Below are 27343 nucleotides of genomic sequence, written 5' to 3' on the forward strand. Positions count from 1 at the left end.
TAACTAGTATGCTTTAACCCACTACGCCATCAGACCTTACAAAAGAAGTAGATAGTTCGAGATATATATCTCAAACATCTCCACCTCCCGAAGGCACCAGATGAGTGAGGGGTCAGGCTGCATTTTTCGTCAAGCCACTGTCAATGTGAGAGAACTCGTGTCCAGCTTATAAGCCTATACTTGCATAAACCACAAGTGAAGATTAACAATCTTTGGACAACACCCACCAGTGGGACTCGAACCCAGAAAGCACAACTACCTTCCAGTAGCTGGCATAACTAGTATGCTTTAACCCACTACGCCGTCAGACCTTACAAAAGAAGTAGATAGTTCGAGATATATATCTCAAACATCTCCACCTCCCGAAGGCACCAGATGAGTGAGGGGTCAGTCTGCATTTTTCGTCATGCTATACCGATGATGATACTTTTCAAGACGCTTGTGCTCTCTAGAGTGGAGTACTGCTGCACAATGACAGCCCCTTTCAAAGCTGGAGAAATTGCGGACCTGGAGAGCGTGCAGAGATCCTTTACTGCTAGAATCCACTCAGTAAAACATCTAAACGTTTGGGACCGACTAAATAGCCTAAACCTGTATTCTCTTGAGCGCAGGCGGGAGAGATACATGATAATTTACACATGGAAGATAGTTACACATGGAAGATAGGGGCTGGTCCCAAACCTGTTCACAGAAATAACAGCACATGAGACCAGAAGGCATGGCAGGATGTGCAAAATACCCCCGTTGAAGAGCAGAGGTGCAACAGGTACTCTGAGAGAGAACTCGATCAACATCAGAGGCTGGAGACTGTTCAACACGCTTCTGCTACACATAAGGGGCATAACTGGCCGACCCCTCACAGTGTTCAAGAGAGAACTTGACAAACATCTCCAAGGGATACCTGATCAACCAGGCTGTGACTCATACGTCAGGCTGGGAGCAGCCGCGCCCAACAGACTGATTGACCAGTCCAGCAACGAGGAGGCCTGGTAGACGACCGGGCCGCGGGGTCGCTGAGCCCGGAATCACCTCAAGGTAACCTCAAGGTAAGGTAGGTTAAAGCTCTCTGGGATTTCGTCAGTTCATCAAAGGTCTCATGAATCACGATTTACCTGCCAACAAGTTACACTGTAAAAACTGACGAAAACATGTAAAGTACAGGTGTGTGACACATGAAATTTGGGTTATTATAATTAGTAAACTAAGCTTACCCTTGTTTTGTTGTTCTTAAGCTTCTTAACCAACTAACTTATCTAATAGTTACAGTGGCCACTTATCTCTGAAAGACATGGGGTTAATCGGATACTCAGCACTTGCTGATATTGATGATAAGGTTACTGGGGCTGGATCACTATTGGGCGATGAATTTTGAGATCTTTGCAGGGCCGCATTTTGCTAAAACCTTGCAGGAAACTGTTGTGTTTACATTCTACTCTGGAGCCAGCATTCTTCCCGCATTGACATCTCAAAATATACGGTTCCAATTTCTATGTTTATATTGCAACCCGTCCTCTTAAAGAAACGTTGCTTTTTGCTCATATGCGAGCTAGGGCCAAAAACTGAACGTAATTTGAAGTGAAATCGACTGTCAAAAGTGACGTACGGTCCCGTTTACTGTTTAACGGTTGTTGCCTCATTACCGAGTACTGGCTTACTCGGTTAGGTTAGGAGAGGAAACCTTCAATTAACGTTTTTCATGACGTATTGAAACTTGAGGAAAATTTCCTGCCCTCCTAACCTACCAGAGGACCCTTAACTTACTGATTTGGAAAAAAATCCCAAGTTTATTTTTTTTTTTTTTAATTTTCAAATTATGTCCATTTTCGGCCATACGGGCAAACGACCAAATTCAGACGTAATTTATAAGAGGAAAGTTTGTATATTGACTTAGGGAGGTAGACTGGTGTTTTAAGAGATACATGTTGAGTTAAAGGAATATATGTTGTGGCGAAACGAATCTCGCATTCTCTGTAAACTTTTAAATACTAACTAATGTAACTTGTATAACCAGGTATTCTAGAGTAACTTGTGTGCAAGTAATGTTGTATTTATTGTGTTATGTGTCGGATTTACGACAATAGGTAAGATATGGATGAATGATATTACATTAGAGGATATTGATATGGTATTAAATGTATCAACATGGAGTGTCACATGTTGGCAACATGTTGGCACATATAGAACATTATACTTAGAAAGGAGGAGTAAATAACTGGACTCGGTAAAATTCAACAAAATATGGAGATATTTCCTGTGACTTCCTGTCGCAACACGTAGCTGCGTCATTGATACTTGGAAGAATTTGGTAAAAATGGCCCAATAGGAAATGAATTAATTTGGTTAGTTTTAGGTCTTAGATTATAGGTTAGATTTTAGATCTAGATTTAGTTAGATTATAGGTTTAGGTTAGATTATAGGTCTGGGTACTTACTGGGTACATTTGATGGGTGCTACATGCACTAAAACCACTATTAACGAATATATTGAAGATATCATTTAAAATAAGGTAAACAGTATTGCTACTACTAATAATAAAACTTTCAACACTATAGTGTGAGTCACACAAAATGGAGGAAAGGGTCTTGAAAAAACATTACTGATTAGAATACTAACTAGATGAAAGAGCTGACAATCTACTGTAAGAGCAAGATGCCTACAATATTGCCCGTGACGAACTCTCAACAGCACCAAGTAAACATCGTGAAAGAGACAAATGTCGTGCATGTTTTGACGTGCTCACTTGAGAACTGTAAGTCCCTCCCATATCAGCTTTTAAGGCACTTGACAATGCACAAACAACGAGACTCCACCAATGAAAATATAATTTCATCTCAAACCAACTAACGTTGTGATATTTTCTACTATGGGTTATACTAGTTCACTATTGATGCTCAGTCAGAAGGGCTGCATAAACACGTTAAGTGCCAGATATGTAGATTATACTTCTCAAGGCTGCAAATAAAAGGCGAGAGCAGCCGCAAGGGTCAAATTGTTTGGTCCCCTATCCACTATGGTCGTAAAGCTCCTCAATTGCTTAGGGCAACAATAAGGTTAACTAATGAATCCTCACCCCGAATTTATATTCAGCGATAATAACTAGGACTCAGATTGGAACCCAGAAGCAGGCTTTCATTAAATACAAGGAATAGTCTGGTTTGTTACAACATAAGCGAGGGGTAAGTATTGTTGATAGGTGATGACATAAAGACCACTTGAAGTTAATAGACCATAAAGGGTCTTGAAGTTTACCCACTTCAAGACCCCGAACCAATATGTAAACAGCAAGAGGAAGTATGGGCCAATAGGCCTTCTGCAGTTACTTCCATTCTTATGTTCTCATATCCAAGTTATACCCATTGTTTCGTGTTCTGTCTTGTGTTTGTCACAAGTTTGTTTACCTCACCCAAAACTTTTGTACCACATCACCGCACTCAATAGAGTATAAGTACGATGAATTTGTGTGTAAATTAAGTCTTTGAAAATGTAAAAAGCCATTACGAAACGCGTTCAGGCCTCAGACCGTAAATTAAAATTAATTTTGGTGAATTGATTTTTCTATTACCACCGACAGTGAAGTAAAACACAAGAAATATTGAAAAGTTCGTGTTAGAATAATTAATCTTACCTTTTCGATCATATTCAATTAAATTAATAAAAATGTAAATATTCGTTTGTTCAAAATCAATAATCTCCGAAAGTTCTTAACTGATTTTTTTGAAATTTTCACAGAATGTTCCATTCGCATCCGAGCGGGTGTTTATATACATACAATATCGATATCACTTCTGTGACAGGAAAAAACATGCATTTTTTGAAAAACTGTGTTTTTAATGTATTTTTTATGTGAGGGAAATCTTCGAAACCTCTTTACCGATACCTTTGAAAGTTTGACACGATGTTGCTTTCGAATAAGCAAGCGTTTTTATATACCTACTATATACATGCCTTACCTGTGACAGGGAGAAACATTTTTTTTTGTTAAAAAACAGCGGCATCTGTAGGACGTAGGAGCAACACACGCTTTAATCTCCGAAAGTTCTTCGCCGATTAGTTAGAAATTTTGACACAACGTTCCATTCAAATACGTGCATGTTTTTATATACCTACTATTTAGATGCCACACCTGTGACAGGTAAAAACATGCTTTTTTTTAAACAGCGCCATCTGTTGCACGTAAGACAAACACAAGCTATACAAAATATGTTACAATTCCATTACAATGTTTCTGATTGCATTGATAAATTAAATTTTCATAGATTTTGATTTATTTTCATTTTGATTTATTATTTTGTGTGATATTGCATTGGAATTGAGCTGCGCTGTTTACCATACCATACATTTTGTGAGTATATGTATTGATGCCACATTTGTGACAGGTAAAAAACAAGCTTTTTTTTAAAACAGCACTATCTGTTGCACTCAAGATCAGCACACTCTATACTAAATATGTAACAAATCCATTTCTGTGTTTCCAATTTCAATGAAAAATGGAATTTTCATAGATTTTGATTTATTTTCATTTTGATTTAATTATTTTATGTGACATTGCATTGGAATTGAGCTATGTTTTTACCATACCATTCATTTCGTGAGTATAGTTTATTTTTTTTATTTTTTTCACTGTTTTTCATTTCGTTTTTGTAACTGTTTTGCTTATATTTCAGTGATGGGAACATCAGATCATTTGATGTTCCCAATTTTCTGATGGGAACATCAGATCATTTGGGAAGGCATTTTACGAGGGAGTGGGGAATGGTGGGGAGGATGAGGGGATGGGAGTGGGGGATGTTGGGGAGGACGAGGGAACAGGGGCGGGGGTAATGGTGGCGAGGACGAGGGGACAGGGGAGTTGGGGATGTTGGGGACGAGGGAACAGGGGAATGGTGGGGAGGACAAGGGGACAGGGGAGTGTGGGATGGTGGGGAGGACAAGGGATAGGGAGGGGGGAATGGTTGGAAGGATGAGGGGGATGGGGGAGTGGGAGATGGTGGGGAGTACGAGGGGATGGTCGAGTGGGGAATGGTTAGGAGGACGAGGGAACAGTGGAGTGGGGGTTGGTAGGGGAGGACAAAAGGATAAAGAAGAGGGGAGGAATGGTGGGGAGGATGAGGGGACGGGGGGAGTGAGGAATGGTTTGGAGGACGAAGGGACAGGGAAGGGGAGGGGGGGGGAGGAGAGAGAGGACTGAGAGACAGGGGAAGGTTGCAGTGGCTCAGCAACGCACATGCGTTACTGCGCCACAGCAATGCGTGGCCGGGTACAGCTAGTTTAAGAATATGAGCAGAGGATGAGCGTCTGATAATAAGTGACATGAAATGAGATGTCGTACTTTAGTGACATGACGTAATGCTATCAGGACGTTGTGACCTCACTTGTGCTAGGGCAGTCGTCAGAGATGGTTGTACTTTGTTGATCCCCTGGAAGGAGGAAGAATATAGTTGCCTGTGTCAGTGGTGGAGCGAAGGCTATTTGTTTGCAAGTGTGAGGGAGCTTTTGGGGACATAGTGCACCATTTCTCTGTGATTTTGATAATTAGAGGGGGCCTGGAAGTGAGTGTTTGGCTGCGCCTTTGTGGAACCCTAATTGTGTTGCTTCTTCAAGAGGAAGGAAGTAAGCAGGCGTTTCTGTTGTGAAGCCTGCTGGGCGACTCCTTGTACTCAAGTCAGGACTAGAAGAAGCCTTGTGATGTGGTCCTATAGCAATTTTTGTGGGCGGCCTGTGTGAGAACCCTTACTTGATAGATCCCTGCGGTGTGTGTAGGATAAGATAGTGAAGGAACTTCATACCAGAGGAGGAGTGTATGCTAAACTCTAAGTGTAAGCTGAAACTCATAGTGGAAGCTAAACTGCAAGATGGAGTAGGACATCCAGTGAGGAATGGAACTCCATGGACATAGCGAATCATCAAGTAGTGTAGGAAGTTACATGTCTTTTGTGTAAAGCTGTGTGACAGAGCTTCACTGACATTCGAGGAGACTTGAAATGCAGCAGATTGGAGAAACTGCATTGAGTACCTTACCTGATTTTGAGGGCCCAAACAGATGTATTTGATAGTGGACCTCGAGGAATGGAACAGAGCTTCGTTCGAACACTTTAAGGTTTAAAGGAGTACTTGACTGCGTTTTTAAGCGTGAAAGACGCAGTGAAAGGTGAGAGGTTGATATCTATTTTACAGTAGGAGATATATGAATATTTTTTGAACCCTGTATTTCAGCCCAAAGCAGTGAAGGATGCAGTAGGTTGTGAGGTGTGGAACGAGCACCAACCTAGTACAGTTATAGGATGAAGACGTAGGGGGAATGTTGGAGTGTTATCAGTTGTTAGCAGCGTAAAGAGTTGCATAGTAATATCACTATTCTTGTATATGAATATTGTATATGTTTGTGTATTAAATGTCTCATATGTTAGCTGGTTTTTGCTTTAGTCCTGGTGAGGCGTCCTGGCTAGTGAGAGAGAGAGAGAGACTCGGCTGTAACTTGGATGATAGTGGACTATAACTAACTCAGGGGGATTAAGAGATCATCCCACAGCAAGGAGAGTGCGGGGAGTCATTGCGGCTCGAGAGCGGGTGTTTACTCATGACAACTAGGCAGTGTGAATCGTACCCCTGAATAAAGGTGACATTGAACCTCTCAGTGTCAGTGGGGCCTGACCGGAAGATTTGATTGACACACCGATAGTTCGAGTCCAGGAGGTTGGACTGACACACTCATTGCAGCAGCTGGTAGCCCGTGTGACCACAGGTACATTTTCTCTCTCTCGTTTTCGGGAAAACCCACAAGACAGGATGGAGAAGGTGCAAACATTCGTAGAATATGGAAAGGCTGAAGATTTGGAAGGTTGCACCAAAAAGCAGTTAAAGTAGATAGCAGAGAAATGTTGCGTTAAGGTGAGTTCATCTAAAGTGGCCGGAATGAAGGAGGAAATCCTTAGGCAGTGGAGAGCTAGGAATGAAGTGGCAGAACAAGGAGCCCAAAAAGGAGCTGGAAGCGAAAAAGAAGACAATGGACAAGATGAAGTGAGATCCCAAGGATCAAGCAGGTATTAGTAGGAGTTGTCACAATAGCAGGAGTATCAACAATAGGAGTTTGGAAAGGTTCCAACTAGAGCTTCAGATGCAATGTAAACGTGAAGAGAGGCAATTTCAGCTGGAGAAGTTGAAGTTAGAACTGAAGATGAAGAATGAGGTAGAAAAAGAAAACGAGAAAACCTGGGTAAGAGAACTGGAGTTGGAACAAGAGAAAGAAAAAGAGAGAACAAAACAAATGGAAATAGAAGCGAATAGAGCTTTGGTAGAACAAAGGATTGGACGTGGGTTGTCAGAGAGCACCACACATGTATCACACCCACAGGATTCTTCGAGCATTTTGAGAAGATAGCCAACATCAGACCGTAGCCTCAAGAGGAGTGGGCACAATTGGTACAGATAAGGTTGACTGGTGCTGCTAGAGAGGCTTATACACAGTTGTCTTTGGATCAATGTCAAGAGTACTGGACTGAGAAGAGCAGTGTGTTGCGCTCATCTTTGCTAACACCTGAAGCTTACAGATAGCGTTTTAGAGAGATGATGAACGCTCCTGCAAGCACGTTTGCCGAGACAGCGAAAGACTTGGAAAGGCGTTTCCAGAGGTGGATAGAAGCTGTCAGTATAGAATCATATGGTGATTTGAAACAGTTGATTATTGAGAAATTTCTGGAAATGATGCACCCTGAAACGAAATTTAAGAGCCAAGAGGCAGGAGTGAACAATGTGAGAGATGCAGCCGATAGGACAGATATGATTATGGAGGCCTATTGGAGCCTAAGGGAAAGTAGAGTGAAAAGTGATGTGAGACGCAATTATGGCAGACCCAGGGGAGCCTAGAGTGAGAAAAATTTTGATAGATGGGCAAATAAATGAAAGTATCCTAAAAAGCAGAAAAGTAGGTCATACGCCTCATCTGAAAGGGAGAATGAAGGAGTTACGCGAGAAACTAAGTGCATGCAAAGAAATCAGGAGTCCAGCCAGACCCAGCAGAGTGCAGGTGGTGTGCCTGTGCAGAAAACCTCCTACGCGTGTGGACAGACTCAAAACCACTCTGAAGGGATATAGAAGACTCCAATGTTGGAATGTAATCAGTTGGTAGCAGCCTAAGGAGTTGCATAGTAATATCACTATTCTTGTATATGTATATCGTATGTGTTTGTGTATTAAATGTTTCATATGTTAGCTGGTTTTTGCTCTAGTCCTGGAGAGCCTTCCTGGCTAGTGAGAGAGAGACACAGCTGTAACTTTGGTGATAGTGGACTATAACTAAGAGTGGACAGTCAAACCACTTAGGGAGGATATAGAAGACTCCAATGTTGGAATGTTATCAGTTGGTAGCAGCCTTATGAGTTGCATAGTAATATCACTATTTTTGTATATGTATATCGTATGTGTATTAAATGTCTCCTATGTTAGCTGGTTTTTGCTCTAGTCCTGGTGAGCCCTCCTGGCTAGTGAGAGAGAGAGACAGCTGTAACTTTGGTTATAGTGGGCTATAACTAAGAGGGGTTGAGAGATCATCCAACAGTAAGGAGAGTCTCCTGAATAAAGGTGACGCTAAACTCCTCTCCCAGAACCAGAGACGCTTACCAGGGTGATCTCCCAAATAATTCCAAGCACTCCAGTGCCCTTTGCTGGTCGACTGACGGCAGCAGAAGTGTGGCTGTCGTGGTCGGTCATTTTTCTGTCAGGGATTGGTTGGGGTCTCTGTTCGACAGTAAGCTAGTATCAGGATGTTTCGAATACCCAGGTTTCATTATATAAATAACCCCATCCCCCAACACCCCCTGACACTCCTCTGTTCTTTCAAAGGGGCTAATGGCATGGCAGCAGTCGGTGCAGCCACGAATCCAACCTGTCCTCTTAAAAATAACGTCAACATTTGCCGTTTGACCCAAATGGTACTTTTTGGACGTTATTTTTTGTAAAATTACGGCTTTTCTCACTACCAGGGGCTATCTCTATTATACCATAAAATCCCACACTATTATTATTCTATAGCTCACTAACTGTGCTCTGATATTTGTTCTTCAATAAAAATATTTATGTTTTTGCTTAATTATTCCATAAATCAGAAAATTCATTCCTGTCGATTTTTATATTTAGGAAAACATCTAATAAATATGGAATTTAATTTTTCGTTCACCGACAGTTACCAGTTACTATTTAACACTTTATACTCTAATGTCGCTTTTCATTATGATTTTCTCAAGATTTATATAGCTTTTGTAGTAGCACTTAATCAGATTACAGTAATTTACCTATGGGAAACCTTGATAGCCATCGTAAATTAATAATAATCATTTATGGAATAATAAATAAGAAAACATATACAATTTCATATGTTACGACTTTGGCGCGTAGGCCTTTCCGTGGGTTTACAACCCCAATGGTTTAAAAAACACAGTACTTTTAATGTATAAGTGATTAAGTATGCTCTAATATATGTTCCTCAGTGAAAATTATCTTTTTTTTTAATTTGTCCATAATGAATAAGATTCCTTACTGTAGATCTTAATATTAAGAAAAACATCTAAAATATTTAGTATTGAGTTTTCGTTCAGATAATGTTTCCAGTTACGATTTCCTAGTTATCATTTAATGTAGGTGGTTATTATTTTACAACTGCCTCATAATTATGTAAAATACATTGTGACAACTACTTATTAATTAAAATCAAGAATTTTTTGACAACTATAAAATCCTGTTGAAATCATGCCATTTGAAGTTGTCATTCGCTTCTTAGTAAATAATATTATGTAATGTTTGGCACAATTTATCACTGTATATACAAACAGTTTTGGTATTAATTTATTCTAAAGTTTGTTTGTCTTTTAAATGTGTACTATGTTACTTCATCTTAAACTTCTTTTGGAACGTGTATATCAGATATAAGTAATTGACCATGGTTAAGTAAAGTTTATACGTTCTTTTAGTGTAAATAACGGAAGAAAATGTAAGACATAGTCTGCATATCTCTTTCCAAATGTCTTTTGAGTTTTTTTTCCTAAAGATAAATAAGATTTTGCGAATTTTGATTAACAAGTACATTAATTATTACCTTTTTGTCATTATTATTACTATTATTAAGAGAATTACACCTTGTGTTTGTTTATGTACGAAATATGGTGTAATAACTTGTTTACTGATGCCGTCGCTCCTAAATCAACAAGGACTCCTGGTTCAACCTTGACGACGAGTGGACGTCCGGACGCCTCCTCAGCCTGGGGGCCGCCAGAGCACGTTCTGTTTTCGCATTTTGGTTTTGCTACTGCCGTTTGGCATCCCTTTTCAACGGTCTGGTTGTACGACGCCTGGTGCTCATATCGCCTTGGGTCACAAGATTGTTAATAGATTTTTTTTGACGTGTTCTGGTTGGTTCTCCCAGCGGGGTGACGGTGTTCGGGGGCAGGCTTGACCGAGAGGTGCCGGGGGTTGGTGGGTCTTGGTGGGCTCCTGGTGTGCCCTCAGTCGTGGTGGGCGGCGGGGTTCTGCTCTGCCGGAGGACACTGTATGACTTTAGCGTTTTAGTTGGGGGCCGAGTTTTGGTTTTGCTACCTGATGTTCTCTGTGTGGGGCGGGGGCGGTGCTTGTCCCCCTGAGGGACTCCTGGGGCTCCCCAATCATCTGCCCACTGTGTTTTTTCGCCACATGGCGTATTAGTTTCAAGTGATTGGCGTCACTCGCTTCGCAATTTGGCTTGGCATTTCACCTTTCCGGGCTTTGTGATTAACCCATCACAGGTACACCGGGGCGCATCCGATCCCACGATCGTCGTTGCCCCTAAATCAACAAAAACAACCAGTGTACTGCTGTAAATATTCATAGCTTAGGATTTCTTAGCTCAGGTTAGTCATTCTTATGCTCTGTTATTTTAAGTTAGGTTAGATTATGCTAACCTTCGTATGCTGTATACAAACAGACCGATCGGGCAACAGAACAAGATACTGGCCACATCAGTGGCTAATGTGGATTTTTGCTTTACTATACAACAGTGCTGCAATTATTCAGGTAATATTTAACTACTACTAATTGTTATTAGTTAGACAATATTGCAGAAAGTTAGGGAATGTCACAGGAGTAGTCACTGACAGTCACATGGCAACAAAATGGATACGACGTTGACCAGTTCAGCTTTTGAGTAGGTAAAAGATCACTAGCGTTTTGCCCGAAACGCTATGCGTGCTAGTGGCTTTACAAGATTGTAAAATCAACATCATTCCTATGTACTCTCTTAACCCCAAGTGTACCTTCTTGTATATAAATAAATAAATAACCAGGGTTTTTGATGCGGCTCTGCTGAAAGCCTGACGTAAAATAAATCATTGTGTCAGGGAACAGGAAGCTACAAGTTAGGCTTATATTGAGTTTCCCTCCTCCCCTCTCCCCCCCAAATTACTGGTGGAGTAAATCAGCCTAGCCTACTTCTTCCTAGCATAACCTAGCCAACACTAGCCAAGCCTAGTCTACCCTTGCATAGCTTAGCAAACAGCCCTTGACCCCTACTGTTTAGACTCTGCTCTCTGATTGTTCCTATGACACCTCTACTCCTCACTGTTTCTATTATTAATTTCCTTCTGAATCTTTAGCTCCAGTATGTTGTTATATTATACTGTGCAAATTTGGGACCTGGCCCTCCAGTATCTTCCATATATGTATTATTTGAAACCTTTCTTGTCTCCTGCCCAGAGAGTACATTTTGAGAGCTTTCAGACGGTCTCAATAATTTAGATGTTTTATCATTGCTATTCTTGCTGTTTATGGTCTCTGTATTCCCTCTAATTCAGAGATCTCTTCTGTTCAGAAAGGGGAAGTGAATACCGACTCAAGACGGGACAGCACCAGTTATTTAAATAGTAATAGCATTGCTGTGGGTGGGGTCTCTGAATTTTAACATTTTCATAATCCATCCTATTATTTTCCTGGCCGCCACTATATTTGCTCGGTTTTGTTCACAAAATCTCAGATCGTCAGATATCGTAATTCTCAGATCTCTTGCATGTTTTTTTCCTTCTAAGAGTAGGTCTGATTGTGTCCTGTACTCCTTGTTTCATTTAATTTCCTCGTTTCCACCATACTTCAGTACCTGTAACTTATCACTGTTAAACATCATGTTATTTCAGTTTTTTCAATGTCTCCTACAGTGCCAATTTTCATGTCTTCTGTATCATCTGTAAAGTTTTATTGTTCAAATGTGTTAGAAAATACATGCACCACCATCTTAGTGGTGCATATATGCATTCTACTTTGTTCTTTTCTTTTATATAATTAATCTAAACTGATTCTATTGTACATCTGTTATTAAAATATTTTTGTATTTTTTAGGTAAAATTTAAAGAAGCCAACATCATCAATTGCATCCATTACAATTTTGTCTATATCTGAGAGAACATTACAACAATGGCTTCCAGTAATTCAAGTAAGGTTTATTTTAATTTTGATTTGTATATAATACATACTTTCAATATTATTTTTTGTAGGTTATTAATTTTCTTTGGTTGTAAGTGCACATTATCATTAGATATAAAATATAGAATCTTAATTTTCTTTTGTCAATTTTGTCTGTTAAAATTGTATATCCATTTCAAACTTTATTATTACCACAAATTGTTAGTTGAGTTGAATATTATATTTAATATTATTGGAAGATCCAAAAACTTAGTCAAATAAATTTTTGAGTCACAATTCAATTATTTGCAATTAACAAATTTCAATTTTGATTTACAGTGAAAATTCCCATTTTTCTTCTCTTATTTAAACATATTTAATTTTGTTTTACTTGTGTAATTAATAAAATCTGGTGATGTACAGGTTCTCAATAATACAATCACAGTTCTCCGCTCAGTCTTCTGTAGCACTGTACTGCTTTGTGCTCTTTCATTATGCTGCTACTGTATTTCTTGTAGCACTGTATTACATTTTAAAAATTTTACTCTTATTATGATTGGCCATATTATCTTTATTTACAGGCCAGAAGAAACATTTGTAGTCGTTATGTCCCATCTGCAGTAATGTCATCAGTGTTCGTCGACATTTCTGCAACTGTGGACACAGCTTTATAGATGGAAAACGTAAGGAAGATCTAGAGCGAGAGAAGAAATATAAGGAAATGGGTCGAAGAGCTGCTAAGCATCAAAACCTTTGTAGGTCATTTAAAGCTATGAAAAAATCTGTATTTCATGCATTCTGTTATTTCTCCAGTTAGAATTGTATCATATTGTATTAATATCCTTCCTGTTAGATTTTAAATTGTCCCACAAATATACAGATTTTAAACCATTTGATAATAAATTAGTAGTAACATTAAAAAATTATCAAGTATTTTTGTGTTATTTTGTAATTGTTTAATTTCCATTAGTTATGTAATTATACTTTAATGATATAACTATCAGTTAGTCTATTAAACTAGGTAAAAAAAAGTACATCTTAAGCTACTTCGGTACTTCTGCATTTTTGCAGATGTACCTTACACTATATGAGGGGAGGTTGCTGTCTGTTGAAGTGCTGTCTGTTTCAGAAGCTTATGTTATCCCATCCTATATTCTGTAATCATATAGGTAATCTCTTTTTATAATTGAAGCCATATCTATTGAACACTGTGTTCAAATTTCATACTAAATATATTTTAGTTACAAGTATTATTATTATTTTGCATAAGCTAACAATGAAAATCATAAACCTTTGTGTCAGCATGTTCCATTGTGTTGGCAAAAAAGAAAAGCCTTTACATAGTACAATAGTTCATTTATTATGCATCCCATAACCATGTTGTTAGTGGTAGTGGAAATGGTTACAGAGGCACATAATAAAATTGGCTCAGGGACTGAACCAAACAATTCATTTTAGCTAAGCAAGTGATGACCTAATTACAAAATACAATGCACATCGTCACGTTGACAAGGGGCACGAGACCGACTATAAGTACAGTTTTTAAATTAAGCAACTGACATATGTGCAGAGCTAGTGTCACAATTGATATGTTTATCCTGCACACTGCCTCCATCCAGTGGAAAGCGGTGGATAGGTTACAATCACTTGGTGGTGCTAACATACAGTTAGCAAACTGAGAATATTTGACCAAGACTTCTAGCAGCAGATCATTTTGAATTAAATATTTACTCATATCTTGAACATTTGTTATAGAATTATCTGAATTCTCGTATCTTTTTGCACTCCATCACATAGTGACGGAGGATATGCAAATAATTTTGACACACTTTATGTTTGGTCAGGTCTATATCAGCAAATAATGAGACTTCCTTTACATATGGGTACCAAAATTCCCATAATGACATATATCCTCATTGCTGCCAAATTTCACTATACAGTGTTTCTTTCAATTAAAGTTTTTTGGAGCACACGTTTTGAATTGAGGATCCCGTATTAATTTTATGCATGTTTCTGTATTTTCAGCATACATGCAGGACAATGGATCAAATGTCAACAAGATGATATAGATATCCAAGAAGGTATCAAAATCAGTGAGGTAAAAGAAAAGAATAAGGAGCAAGAGGTTAAGTTAAAGAAAATTAAGAAAAACAGAGACTGTCTCAAGATTCAACTATTAAAGGTAATCAAAACTCATTCTTCATTTCTTAAATTCAAAGGAAAACTAGTATATATTTTAGACCAGTTTTAGGTTCCACAATTACATTACTGAGTTGTTCGATAAAATAGTTGTATTATATGCAGATGATGATGAGTCACAATAATGTTGCTGAAGAATGTTGACCAAATCACACACAAAAAGATGAAAAGACAATGACGTTTTGGTCCGTTCTGGACCATTATTAAATCGATATTTAGTTGTATTATACTAACTATATATATATATATATATATATATATATATATATATATATATATATATATATATATATATATATATATATATATATATATATATACATACATATATATATATACATATATATATATACATATATAAAGTCAGATTAATAATTCTAACACGAATTTTCTCAATCTTTCGTACATTTCTTTTCACTGTTGGAGGTAATTCAAAAATCAATTCTCCAAAATTCATTTTTATTTCTAGCCTGACGCGACACTTGAGCACGTTTCGTAAAACTTATTACATTTTCAAAGACTTAACACATACACAACTGAATAGAACTTACATATCTCCGATTTGTTTATATCTACATTTGAGTGAGGTGGATGGGGTGAGGTGGTATTTACTAGGGTATTAATTTCATCAACATAAGACAGAACAAAAAACAATGGGTATTGAAATGGAAGTGATTGTAGAAAGCCTATTGGTCCATATTTCTTGATGCTTCTATATTGGAGCGGAGTCTTGAGGTGGGTATAATATAGTTGTGCATTAATTGACTGTTGATTGCTGGTGTTGACTTTTTAATGTGCAGTGCCTCGCAAACGTTAAGCCGTCTGCTATCGCTTTGTTTACTAGGATTTCTCTGGCGATATATATATATATATATATATATATATATATATATATATATATATATATATATATATATATATATATATATATATATATATATATATATATGTATATATATATATGTATATATATGCGAACAAGCTTGAATGGTCCCCAGGACTATATGCAACTGAAAACTCACACCCAAGAAGTGACTAGAACCCATACTGCCAGAAGCACTCTGCTGGCGTACAGGATCCCTTAACCGCTCGACTAACACGACCGGACAAAAGAGCCATCCTAGTTATCAAGTCACCGATAACCTGTCCAGTGAGCTCAACATTTGGTTTTTGGACGATGGTACTCTAGCCGGCTCCCCAGCCTCACTCTTGGACGACATAAGAATAATTCAGGAGCAAGGAGCAAGCCTAGGCCTCACTCTGAACCCTTCCAACTGCGAAATAACCTCCACCAACCAGCACATAATAGAGCAAATAAAGGTTGTTTTGCCTGACATTCATACAACCAACCCTGAGGACAGCACACTCCTAGGTGCTCCTCTCGGAAGGAATGCCATCGACGGGGTCCTTGGTAAGATGATCACTGACCTGAAGAGGATGAACGAGAGGATTGAAGACATCGATGGTCATGATGCACTTTACCTCATCACCAGATGCTTGTCCCTCCCCAGGCTGACCTACTTTCTAAGATGTTCGCCATCTTTCAACAATATTAAATTAGAAGAGTACGACAGCTTGCTGAAATCAACACTAGAAAAAGCCCTCAATCTTTCCCTCAGCGACTTACAGTGGAAACAGGCCTCCCTTCCTGTCAGACTCGGGGGCCTTGGCGTGCGCACAGCAACACAAATTGCTGTACCAGCGTTCCTGTCCTCTTCAGTGGGGTCTGACAACTTGGTGAAGGAAATCCTACCTGAGCACCTAGTTCAACAGGCTGGGGTACATGATCCCAGCTTCACAGACTGCACAACCAAATGGGTCTCTCTCGCAGGACCAGCACCCCAACCACCGCCTTCTGAAGCCCATAAGCAATCCAGCTGGGATCGCCCCATTGCCGACCAAGAAACTGCGACTTAGCTAGAAGCTGCGACAACACCACATGACACTGCCCGACTTAGAGCTGTAGCAGCTCCCCATGCAGGTGATTTCCTATTAGCAACCCCAATGTCAGCCCGCAGGCCCTCCGAATTGCTGTGGCTCTCCGCCTCGCTGCCCCAATCCACACCGAATACAGGTGTATTTGCGGTGAGGCAGAGGCCGACAGATACGGACGGCATGGCCTTCTCTGCCAAAGGACAGGAGGATGGCATGCAAGACACGGCAAGGTCAATGACATTATTAAGAGAAGCCTTACCACAGTCGGTTGTCCAGCAGAGAGAGAGCCCCGTTACCTAATGTCCCGCAACTCTGATGAGCCTGTCGGTCGCCCAGACGGAATCACGGTGAACCCCTGGAAGAATGGTAGACAGTTGGTGTGGGACTACACATGCGTTTCAACTTTAGCCAATACCTATGTTGACTTCAGTGCTACACAAGCAGGAGGAGCTGCCAATCTCCGGGAAGCGGCTAAGTCACGTAAATACAGAGACCTTGAGCACCACTACAATTTTGTCCCCATTGCCTCAGAGACACTTGGTGCCTGGGGTAAAAGTGCTGCTAGCTTTTTGAAGGAGTTGGGGTCTAAGCTAATCGAGACAACTAGAGACCCTAGAGCTGCCAGTTTTCTTTTTCAGCGCCTTAGTGTGGCAATCCAGAGAGGAAATGCTCACTGCATCCATGGTTTCTGCCTGCCATCTGAGGAGCTGGAAGAGCTGTACAACTTGTGACAAGCAGCCATGCACCCTGCATGTAATCAATATTGTAACTTTTTTAGTGTAATGACATTTTCAAATAAAGTTAGATAAATATACACACATACCAAAAGAATAGGGGTGGTAGGAGAAGAAAATATCAAAGTGTTCAGTGAGGATCCACAAGGTCTTCTCTGAGTACTCTTTATTTTCTTCTCCGAGGCTATGGGTCCCTACACTTGCACCAGAGGTGGTGCCCCTTCTAGGTTTAAAAAAAAAAAAAAAAAAATGTATATAAATATATATATATATATATATATATATATATATATATATATATATATATATATATATATATATATATATGTATATATATATATATATATATATATATATATATATATATATATATATATATATATATATATATATATATATATATATATATATATATATATATAAATCTGAATCCCAAGGCAGCTTGTTTGAAGCGACGTGAAGAGGAGAAGTCTGATAAACTACCACCACCACATCTACCACACCCTTCCAGTATGGCCCCACCCTTCCCAAATCTGCCCGTAAGTAATAAATTAAATGATTGTGTGTTATCTGGCTTGCCATCGTCTGGTTCTTAGATACTGATTGTAATTATACAGCCTGTCCTCATAAACAAAGGGCAAAGTTCATTCCATGCACTTGCCGAACACCGTTTATGGATGAAAAATATATATATATATATATATATTATGGATGAAAAGATATATATATATATATATATATATATATATATATATATATATATATATATATATATATATATATATATATATAATAATAATAATAATAATAATAATAATAATAATAATAATAAAAGGGGTACCACCTCTTGTGCAAGAGTAGGAACCCATAGCCTCGGAGAAGAAAATAAAGAGTACTCAGAGAAGACCTTGTGGATCCTCAATGAACACTCTGATCTTGTCTATCACTCTATTCATTTAGTATGTGTATATATATCTAAATTTATTTTAATATTTCATTACACAAAAAGGTTTACAACATTGGTTACATGCTTTTTACAAGGCTACTCATCACAGGTTGTAGAGTTCCTCCAGCTCCTCAGATGGCAGGCTGGAACCATAGTTGCAGTGAGCATTTCCTCTCTGGATCGCCACACTAAGGCGCTCAAAGCGGAGCTGGTGGCTGTAGGGTCTCTAGTTGTTTTAATTAGCTTGTAACCCAGCTCATTCAAAAAACTACGAGCTCATTTACCCAAGGCACTAAGTGTCTCAGAGGCAATGGGTCAAAACTATAGTGGTGATCAAGATCTCTAGATCAAGAGCCCAATATTGTCAACATTCAACCCGTTCTCGCAAATTTAATAAGTCAATATTGACTTATTAGTTGCGTGCATAGGTGACATACTAAACATAATAGTTTCCTTTGAAAAGCTTCATAGAAAACACCGAACTTACCTAACCTACTTAGTATGTTAAAATAAGCATCTTATAGCTTCGTAATTACAATTGTTACTTAACCTATTATAGGTATAGGTTAGGTAATAATTGTAATTACGAAGCAATAAGATACTTATTTTAACATACTAAGTAGGTTAGGTAAGGTCGGTGTTTTCTATGAAGCTTTTCAAGGGAAACTATTATGTTAAGTATGTCACCTATGCACATATTTAATAAGTCAATATTGACTTATTAAATTTGCGAGAACGGGTTGCAACATGTCACAATGGTGATACTATTGGGCAGCGCCACTCATCCTGTGAGTGGACACACCACCATAGGAGCATTTACAACACTCGCCAATAGGAAGCAAACCCGCTGGATCGTTCATCCTGTCACTTGTACCCAGACACAGCTGGGACTTGCTTAATTAACTGTCGCAAGTGAACAGCTTTGCAAACAAAAAGATTAACATTCGTCAACCATTAAAATTGTAAATTATCTTGCGGGTGCAAAATGGGGACATATTTTAAGAACAGTATGTATATGTGACAACCACATTTGTCCTGATAATTTTTTTCAAGCTGGAGTTTAAAAGTAGAGCAGAATTTTAGCATTTACGACTTCGGCGGGTAGGCGGTTTCATGGGGTTCATAACCCTATGGGTTAAAAAGCATCTGTTGTCACTCCTACATTGTGGCTTGTTAAGCTTGAAACCTTTGCTCCTTGTTCGTGTTACATCTGATCTTTTGAAGAAATTGTATGAATCAATATCCTCCAAATTGTTCAGTATTTTAAAGGTTTCGCTCTATTACTCTCTCATTTGCATATATCTAAGCATATAGATTTAGATTAGATTTTTTATTCAGGTAAAGGTACATACATTGCAGATGAGTTACAAAGGGAAAGACAATGGCTTGAGTTCACTAGCTCTATTGGAAGAGAAACATCTGCAAGACAAGTGTGGGGAAAAATTCAGATAGCTAAGGGAAGCAGAGCCCGGCCTGCGGCTCACAAAGACCCCCAGGGGAAGGCTGAAGAGCTAATTCACAAGTGGAGTGATGCAGCATCATCCTCCTCCCTCCGTGCATAAGTAAGCAGGGAACAGCTCCTCCGACATAATGACATAAGGATTAGGATAACAAGAGCACAATCTAGTGATGACGAGTATGGGGAACCAATCACAGCCCAGGAGGTAAAGGAGGCTATGAAAAAGGGTAAAAGTACAGCACCTGGGGAGGATGGCATCACCTATGACATACTCAATGCACTGTGTGAAGTGTCTGGGAATAAACTACTCCACCTGTTTAACAAGTCATTCCTATGTGGAGTGTTGCCCACACAATGGAAACATGCAATAATTGTCCCAATACCGAAACCCAATGACCCTGGCAATTACAGACCTATCAGTCTCATGTCATGCACTTGCAAGATGCATGAAAGGATCATCCTAAATCGACTATTGCACAAAATAGGCAGGTTAGGGGAGGGGGGTCAATGGATTTGTTAAAGGACGGAGCACAGCAAACTGTATAGTTAATTACCTGGCTAATGACACAGCTAAGTACTCCCAATAAACTCGCTCCTCAGAACAAAATTTTAAAATTTAAAATACAATACCTAAAGCCACTAATACGCATAGCGTTTCGGGCAAATATATACGAAGTAAAACCCAAACAAAAAACTGACTCTGTAGGACCCATAAAAGATGAGACTAACAATGTTAAGTTGTATGATAAAAGGGCGGCAAACACTCTGAATGAATACCTTACATCAGTGTTCATACTAGAAAGCTTAAATGACATCCCATCACCAACACAAATGTTTGTCGGACGTAAAGAGAATGAATTAAGGGAAATACCAATTACACACGACACAATCAGGAAGAGCATTGGCAAACTAAAAGACTCAAAAGCTCAAAGTGTAAATGGATTTAAGTCCCAAGTCGTAAAGGAACTGGCAAATTCACTATGCTTGCCAGTGAAACACCTTTTCAGAAAATCCCCGGACCATGGAATAGTTCCCCTAGTAATAGTTGAAGGTGATAATGGGACCTTATTAAGTGATCTAAATGAACTTCACAAATGGTCAGATGACTGACAAATGCTCTTTAATGTCGATAAATGCTAGACAATGCATGTGGGGCACAACAATCCACTTCAGAACTACTAAACAGATAGCACTACCTTACAACAGATAGATGATGGAAAGGACGTTTGAGTCAGATTACATCATTCACTAAAAGTTGCTCAACAAGTAGAAGCAGTATTAAAAAAAAATCATACCATAGCTTAGTCATCTCACGTATCAGAAATGGATGAAGGCCACTAGGGTAACAACACTGCAGACCAGGCATGACAGGGCGGATCTCACAGAAACCCATAAAATTCTGAACAATTTGGAGGATGTCAATCAGGACAGTTTCTTCAAAAGGTCAGACGTAACACGAACGAGGAGCAACAATGTAGGACAGAAAACCAAAGATGCTTTCTCACCAATAGGGTTGTATACCCGTGGAACCACCTACCCGCACATGGCATAACTCTGCTTGGTCTTAAAATACAATTGGAAAATATCATCAGGGCAAATGGGGGACCTTAGACAAGCCGCAGGCTACTTGTCCTCATTGAGATCATTAGTATTAGTTGCCCTCACGTAAATTTAGGTCAATTTGCCATTATCTTAATTATTGTATATGTGCTTGGGGTTCTACTACCCAAAATCATGCATGTCTTCTAATTACGCCACACAGATCTGCTATTAGAACTTTTACCTGAATAAACATTTATTATTCTTTATGTGAGGTAAGTAAGGTTAATTTAGTACTTGTGACGTGGATTGTTATGCCCCATATACAGGATCTCGCATTTATCAACATTATAATTTGATGATGTGGTTTGAAATATTTTCATCTATGTTATTGATATATATATGACAAAAAGTAAGTAATTATCAAAAGAAGGCACCAAGCCGGGAAGGCTATGTAGCACCAATATATGACAAAAAGGGTTGGCCCCAATTTGGACCACTGTGGCACCCCCACTTACTACATTTCCCAAGTCAGATTCATTCCCATTTAGGACGACCCTGCGTTTTCTATGTTTCGAACCATTGTTTTATCAATTACAGTATTCTCGCATTTATTCTATAGGCCGGTAATTTCCTTGCAATCTTTCATGTGATAGCTTTTAAACGCTTTAGCAAAGTCGTTGTAAACTACATCTACCCGAAGTCCTTCGTCTGAATAGCCAGTTACCAGTTACAGGAAATACTTTTTCACCCGAAGGGTTATTAACTCATGGAACCGCCTACCCACTGAAACAGTAACAGGCAAAACGGTGCTGACTTTCAAAATATACCTGGAAAAGATCATTTCCTCCCTACACCTGGGGGGTACCTTCGTTAAGCCGCCAGCTTCCTGTCCTCATCCAGGCCTCTAGAGTTAGTGGGCCTCATGTAAATCGGGTAGATAGGTAGGTGTGTGGCGGTCTGTCTAATTACCTTAAGCTTCCTAGTATACGTAAGTAATGAAAAGTTATAATATATTTACTCACTATATTGTTGGTGCTGAATGTAGAACATCATGAAAAACATATTTTTACTCTAAACTAACATAATTTTATAGCGAAATTGGGACCATCTAATTACCCAAAGCCACAACATTGTCACTTGGCGTCAGTTTAGCTCATTTATTATGCACCCTATACCCATCTTGTGAGTGGAAGTGGAAAGAGATAGAAGCTTAGAGCGTCGACTTCCTGTGTTCAACTGAGAGTTAGTGTCCACTCACAGGATGAGTGGCGCTGTCCAATATTGTCACTATGGCGGTGTGTCCACTCACAGGATGAGTGGCGCTGCCCAATATTGTCACTATGGCGGTGTGTCCACTCACAGAATGAGGTTTCTGTTCCAAATGCATTGTCAACCAATCCTTTCATTCACTGTTAAGTTCCCTCTCAATATTATTGCTCTTCCTGAAATCACTCGAGTTGCAAGCCTTCCCAAACATTATTATTTTATTAATATGCTAAAATATATATATAGGCCCTACCATAGATCAAAACGTAATAATTTATATTTTAATTTCAGATTAAGTCTATAAGTGCACTGTATCTTGAGGCAGGCTGGTTTTGGCTAACTCTGTGTGGTGAGATGACTTGTGACTGACTCCTTCTGGTGACACTGTGTGTAATTCCAACATGCTCCTTATGAAGGTTCGCTCCTTATGAAGGTTCGCTCCTTATGAAGGTTCGCTCCTTATGAAGGTTATGACATGCTCCTTATGAAGGTTATGACATGCTCCTCATGAAGGTTATGACATGCTCCTTATGAAGGTTCGCTCCTTATGAAGGTTATGACATGCTCTTTATGAAGGTTCGCTCCTTATGAAGGTTATGACATGCTCCTTATGAAGGTTATGACATGCTCCTTATGAAGGTTATGACATGCTCCTTATGAAGGTTTTGACATGCTCCTTATGAAGGTTCGCTCCTTATGAAGGTTATGACATACTCCTTATGAAGGTTATGACATGCTCCTTATGAAGGTTATGACATGCTCCTTATGAAGGTTATGACATGCTCCTTATGAATGTTCGCTCCTTATGAAGGTTATGACATGCTCCTTATGAATGTTCGCTCCTTATGAAGGTTATGACATGCTCATTATGAAGGTTCGCTCCTTATGAAGGTTCGCTCCTTATGAAGGTTATGACATGCTCCTTATGAAGGTTATGACATGCTCCTTATGAAGGTTATGACATGCTCCTTATGAAGGTTCGGTCATATATCTACATTAGTTTTAACTCAAATTTAAAAAAATTAACTTATACAAAATGAAATGGGCAGATTTATCATTTCATAAGATGTTTTTTTTAGAAAAATATATAAATTCAGGAAAACTTGGCCTATTAGGCAAATCAGGCCTTGCATAATAGGCCGAGAAATGCCTTCTGGCTACTAGGTATCACACACACACACACACACACACATATATATATATATATATATATATATATATATATATATATATATATATATATATATATATATATATATATATATTTATATATATACATATATATGTATGTATTATTAAATATGACCGAAAAAGTAAGATTAATAATTCTAACACGAATTTTCTCAATCTTTCGTACATTTCTTTTCACTGTTGGTGGTAATTCAAAAATCAATTCTCCAAAGTTCATTTTTATTTCTAGTCTGACGTGACACTTGAGCGCGTTTCGTAAAACTTATTACATTTTCAAAGACTTTAGTTACACATACACAACTGAATAGAACTTACACATCTCCGATTTGTTTATATATACATTTGAGTGAGGTGGATGGGGTGAGGTGGTATTTAATAGGGTATTAAATTCATCAACACAAGACAGAACACGAAACAATGGGTATTGAATAGAAGTGATTGTAGAAAGCCTATTGGTCCATATTTCTTGATGCTTCTATATTGGAGCGGAGTCTTGAGGTGGGTAGAATATAGTTGTGCATTAATTGGCTGTTGATTGCTGGTGTTGACTTTTTGATGTGTAATGCCTCGCAAACGTCAAGCCGCCTGCTATCACTGTATCTATCGATGATTTCTGTGTTGTTTACTAGGATTTCTCTGGAGATGGTTTGGTTTTGGGAAGAGATTATATGTTCCTTAATGGAGCCCTGTTGCTTATGCATCGTTAAACGCCTAGAAAGAGATGTTGTTGTCTTGCCTATATACTGGGTTTTTTGGAGCTTACAGTCCCCAAGAGGGCATTTGAAGGCATAGACGACGTTGGTCTCTTTTAAAGCGTTCTGCTTTGTGTCTGGAGAGTTTCTCATGAGTAGGCTTGCCGTTTTTCTGGTTTTATAGTAAATCGTCAGTTGTATCCTCTGATTTTTGTCTGTAGGGATAACATTTCTATTAACAATATCTTTCAGGACCCTTTCCTCCGTTTTATGAGCAGTGGAAAAGAGGTTCCTGTAAAATAGTCTAATTGGGGGTATAGGTGTTGTGTTAGTTGTCTCTTCAGAGGTTGCATGGCGTTTCACTATCCTTCTTATGATGTCTTCGACGAAACTATTGGAGAAGCCGTTGTTGACTAGGACCTGCCTTACCCTACAGAGTTCTTCGTCGACTTGCTTCCATTCTGAGCTGTGGCTGAGAGCACGGTCGACATATGCGTTAACAACACTCCTCTTGTACCTGTCTGGGCAGTCGCTGTTGGCATTTAGGCACATTCCTATGTTCGTTTCCTTAGTGTAGACTGCAGTGTGGAAACCTCCGCTCTTTTCCATGACTGTTACATCTAGAAAGGGCAGCTTCCCATCCTTTTTCATCTCGTAAGTGAAACGCAGCACGTAACTCTGCTCAAATGCCTTCTTCAGCTCCTGCAGATGTCTGACATCAGGTACCTGTGTAAAAATGTCGTCAACATACCTGCAGTATATGGCCGGTTTCAAGTTCATGTCGACTAAGACTTTTTGCTCGATGGTACCCATGTAGAAGTTTGCAAACAGGACACCTAGGGGAGAACCCATGGCGACCCCATCTACTTGCTTATACATGTGCCCATCCGGGCTCAAGAAGGGTGCCTCTTTAGTACAAGCTAGGAGTAGTTTCCTCAGAATATTTTCTGGTATGTCAAGAGGAGTACAGGCTGGATCACGATACACTCTGTCGGCTATCATCCCGATTGTCTCGTCCACAGGTACGTTGGTAAACAGCGATTCTACGTCCAACGAGGCTCTTATCCCTGTGGCCCGTGTGCCCCGCAGTAAGTCAACAAATTCCTTTGGAGACTTCAGGCTGAAGGCGCAAGGAACATAAGGAGTCAGCAGGCCGTTGAGTCGCTTCGCCAGTCTGTACGTGGGTGTGGGTATCTGGCTAATGATTGGCCGAAGTGGGTTTCCAGGCTTGTGTGTCTTGACATTTCCATACGCATATCCAGGTTTATATTCCCCAATGATCTTTGGCAGGTGGAGTCCGGATTTCTTGGCGTTCACAGTTTCGATCAGTTTGTTGACATTTGCTTTCAATTCGGCTGTAGTGTCCTTAGTTAACCTTTGGAACTTAGTTTGGTCAGAGAGTATGAGGTTCATTTTCGCCAGATATTCGTCTTTTTTAAGAATGACATATATTGGCGACTTGTCACCTCTCCTGACAACTATCTCCTTGTTCTCACGAAGGCTTTTAGCTGCCGCTTTGAGCTCGGGGGACAGTATGGTGCTTCTGTAATTGCCTCGATTCTTTCCTCCTTCTGCAATAAGTTCTGCTTGTAAGGTATCTTTGGTAGTGACCTTCTTTTGTGTCTCGAGGTCGAATATGTCGTCCAACAGAATTTCCAACTCTACTTTCCGGGCCATCTCACTCGGTCTGGACATAACGTGACAGTTTATGCCCAGATTTAGGAGAGTGCGTTTTGTTGTCTTTGATTTCAAAGACAACAAATCAAAACTACTTCATGCTACAAACGAGTGGAGAAATAGCAACATCGACGAAAGTATCCGTACCCGCATTGAACAACACCTCGACATCCTCACAGACCGACATCAGATGTCAGACATCTGCAGGAGCTGAAGGAGGCGTTTGAGCAGAGTTCCGTGCTGCGTTTCACTTACGAGATGGAAAAGGATGGGAAGCTGCCCTTTCTAGATGTAACAGTCATGGAAAAGAGCGGAGGTTTCCACACTGCAGTCTACACTAAGGAAACGAACATAGGAATGTGCCTAAATGCCAACAGCGACTGCCCAGACAGGTACAAGAGGAGTGTTGTTAACGCATATGTCGACCGTGCTCTCAGCCACAGCTCAGAATGGAAGCAAGTCGACGAAGAACTCTGTAGGGTAAGGCAGGTCCTAGTCAACAACGGCTTCTCCAATAGTTTCGTCGAAGACATCATAAGAAGGATAGTGAAACGCCATGCAACCTCTGAAGAGACAACTAACACAACACCTATACCCCCTATTAGACTATTTTACAGGAACTTCTTTTCCACAGCTCATAAAACGGAGGAAAGGGTCCTGAAAGATATTGTTAATAGAAATGTTATCCCTACAGACAAAAATCAGAGGATACAACTGACGATTTACTATAAAACCAGAAAAACGGCCAGCCTACTCATGAGAAACTCTCCAGACACAAAGCAGAACGCTTTAAAAGAGACCAACGTCGTCTATGCCTTCAAATGCCCTCTTGGGGACTGTAAGCTCCAAAAAACCCAGTATATAGGCAAGACAACAACATCTCTTTCTAGGCGTTTAACGATGCATAAGCAACAGGGCTCCATTAAGGAACATATAATCTCTTCCCAAAACCAAACCATCTCCAGAGAAATCCTAGTAAACAACACAGAAATCATCGATAGATACAGTGATAGCAGGCGGCTTGACGTTTGCGAGGCACTACACATCAAAAAGTCAACACCAGCAATCAACAGCCAATTAATGCACAACTATATTCTACCCACCTCAAGACTCCGCTCCAATATAGAAGCATCAAGAAATATGGACCAATAGGCTTTCTACAATCACTTCTATTCAATACCCATTGTTTCGTGTTCTGTCTTGTGTTGATGAATTTAATACCCTATTAAATACCACCTCACCCCATCCACCTCACTCAAATGTATATATAAACAAATCGGAGATGTGT

The sequence above is a fragment of the Procambarus clarkii genome, chromosome 36 (assembly GCF_040958095.1).
Source record: "Procambarus clarkii isolate CNS0578487 chromosome 36, FALCON_Pclarkii_2.0, whole genome shotgun sequence".
In the NCBI taxonomy this organism is placed as follows: Eukaryota; Metazoa; Arthropoda; class Malacostraca; order Decapoda; family Cambaridae; genus Procambarus; species Procambarus clarkii.